The sequence below is a fragment of the Etheostoma cragini genome, chromosome 18 (assembly GCF_013103735.1).
Source record: "Etheostoma cragini isolate CJK2018 chromosome 18, CSU_Ecrag_1.0, whole genome shotgun sequence".
In the NCBI taxonomy this organism is placed as follows: domain Eukaryota; kingdom Metazoa; phylum Chordata; class Actinopteri; order Perciformes; family Percidae; genus Etheostoma; species Etheostoma cragini.
This window is the reverse complement of record NC_048424.1, coordinates 3,637,313-3,640,416: the sequence shown is the minus strand read 5'-3', so window position 1 is coordinate 3,640,416 and position 3,104 is coordinate 3,637,313.

Genomic DNA, 3,104 nt, shown 5'->3' with positions numbered 1-3,104 from the left:
TAAGTCCTATAACATAGGTAGAAACTGTCTCTTGTTTCTGTCTTTAAGTCCTATAACATAGGTAGAAACTGTCTCTTGGCTGTGGAGGACGGTCCTGGAGTCCTCCTGTGATTCGTTATTAGTCTGTGATGTTAATTCTGCTCCAATCTGCCCCATTCTTCCAAACTCAGTTGTACAATTCTGATCATATCAGCCTCATGTGAAGCTGCATCTCAATAATTTAGTGATATTGTTTCTTTTTTTCACCTCCATGCAAGGCTTGTTTTTTACTTTTTTGGGGCGAGATCCATGGGAGCTGCAGTTGAGTGCAACAACTTATCTAACTATGGATCGCTTGTTGCTGTATCAGGCAATCATTGTAAAATGTTTCTTCAATAAATTCTAGTTAAAGACTTTTTGCACAGACCTAAAAGGTGGAATCTAAATGAAACAAACTTCTCAAAGATTTTACATTCTGCCATACGCATATATATGACGGTCTCCTTGATAAAAGTCCTGTGGTAGTTTGACCCCCCTTGAGAAAAAAAAAGTCCTGAAATGCGTAACAGTCAGCCAGCCGATATATCGTTCTGCCTCTATATATGTATATATATTAATCTATACAGCATTATTATTATAATCTTTTACATCCATCTGGACGGTGAGGGAGATTCTGTGTGAAGCGGCTGAGTTGTGAATGTCACACAGACAAGGTGGTTATCCGGTTGCCCAGCAACAGGTCTACAAGGGAAAGCACAAATACAAAAAAAATCTTTTTGCCATAAAGAAAGAAAGAAACTCTCAAATCCCTTCAATGTCAGAGCGCCCTGAACATCTCTGGCTTGTGAAATATTGTAAAGTATTGTTTCAGTGACTGCAGAAAGAGAAGAGTCGGTCACCTGTTAAGATGAGCCGGTGCTTGGGTGTGTTTGTTTATTTCAATAAGTGTTGATTACTTGTAGGGCCGTCGTCACCGGGGGAACCGGAAAACAAAACGAACTTTGTGAAGGTAAATACAAGCTGGAGAATTCTCCCATTAACTGACATTGCAGCTTGTTTTACCGCTGCCGACTGCAGCGATCTCTTATTACTGGACCGATGTCAAAGATTGTTGTTCCCATCAGTCACTTACACACAAAACTTAATCTCCTTCACTTCTTCCAGGAAATGAACTCTCTCCCCAGCCTGAAAACCCTGTGTGTTAGGAGCCAAATATCCCCCCCCCGACCTCCTCCCTATAAGGATCTTCCCGCTGTTATACAGCAGCAGTCAATGTGATGCTGACATCAATAAAACGTGAGATATAAACCAATTAAAGTGCTTTTCTTACGCTGCTGTATGTACGAGTGCTTAATAAAAACAGCCTGCATAGTTAGAAGTAGTCTGGGGTTAGTGACTGTGTTGTCAGACAATGTGGTGGTGCATTGCTGCTAAATTCTTGCAGTATCACTCCTGCACACAACAGCCTACTACAGCGAGTATAAATAATAAATGTTTCTGCAATATATGTTAGAGTTAAAACAAGAGAACTTTGTTTTGCCATTCCATGAATCCTTAAAAACAACTTCAGGGGGCGACCTCTAGCTCACCCAGTAAGAGCGTGCTCCCCATGCAGGCTGAGTCCTTGGCAGCGGCCGGGGTTCGAGTCCGACCTGCGTCCCTTTGCTGCGTGTCCTCCCCCATCTCTCTCCCACCTTTCCTGTCTATCCACTGTCACTATCAGTTGTTAGAGCGGGCGCTCCATATGTAGAAGTTTCCTTCTTAACACAGCGGACCCGGGTTCGACTCCGACCTGCAGCCCTTTTACTGCATGTCACTCCCCCCCCCCCCCCTTTCCCCCATTTCATGCCTTCAGCTGTCCTGTCAAATGGCCCAAAAATTATCTTTAAAAAATAAAGAAATGACTTCATACATCATGAGAATATGAGCACGAACCTAGTACAATGGGTCTGAAGTTTTAAAGTACCGACGGAGCGCCCCAGTAGCTCCCCTGGTAATTCCTGCGCTCCATGTACTAAGGCCCAGTCCTTATCACAGCGCCCCAGGTCCTTTTCCAGCCCTTTGCTGCATGTTGTTCCCCCTCTTCTCTTCCCGCTTTTCCCATCTTACAGCTTATATCACATCAATTGAAGGCCACCCCCCCCCCCCAAAAAATAAATAAATCTTAATCCAACAGACTGTGGGGTCTCCAGGACGACTCCGGTCTTGAATAAACTCAAGATTAAAGAAAAGATAAGATCTTATATATTATCTTAGATAAGGTCAGACTGACCTGAGTAAAACCACAAACATGGCTCATATCTCCATTCCTCTCTGAAATATTGTCTTTTATATCCAAACTCATGATATTTCATCTTTAAAGAGTACACATTCTCCATCAGGTGAATCTAAAGCCATGCACACTTTCCTATTAACATTTTCTCTATATCTGTGCAAGGAAAGCATTGTCATCTTTACAATATAAGATGAGCTCACATTGAATCTTGGAGCACGAAGGTAACAGTGTTTCCTTTAGGAGTTTTTTAGCAATGGGGGCAGGTTGTTCCGAACAAAACTTTATAATAAAAAAAAAAGATAAGTAAGTTTAAAGTTTAAGGTATCACACAAAGCCCCAGCTGCTTCAACCCAGCCAGTGGAAAACCACATCGCAATCTTTAAAAGCCTGACGTGAACTTTAGAAGTCTTTTTCTATTTTGCCCTCGGAGCTCTGCTCCATTGTGCTGCGGGCCAGAGGGACGACCTGCGGAGGAGGCTGAAGATTTGGCTCCGATTTGATCTGAAGAGCGCCCGCTGCCCTGCCGACCGGCTGCAGGCGCTGCTGCCTTGGCCCGGACGCCGCCGGAATACCAAGAGGCTCCTTCACCAGGTCGAGGGGCTGAAAAAGTGGCTGGGAATGTTCTTCACACATGTGGGGTGGAAATCTTAGAAGTGAATTAAACAGAAAAGCATTCAAAGTACCCTACTGTGTTTTTAGCCTAGATAACAAGAGTATGTCTACTTTTCCGGGTCATATTTAAAGGTCCCATGGCATGAACATGTCAGAGACGTCAGATACAGTATTAGGGGACCACTAAGGTCTATATAAAAGAGACTTCAGATACAGTATTAGGGACCACCAAGGTCTA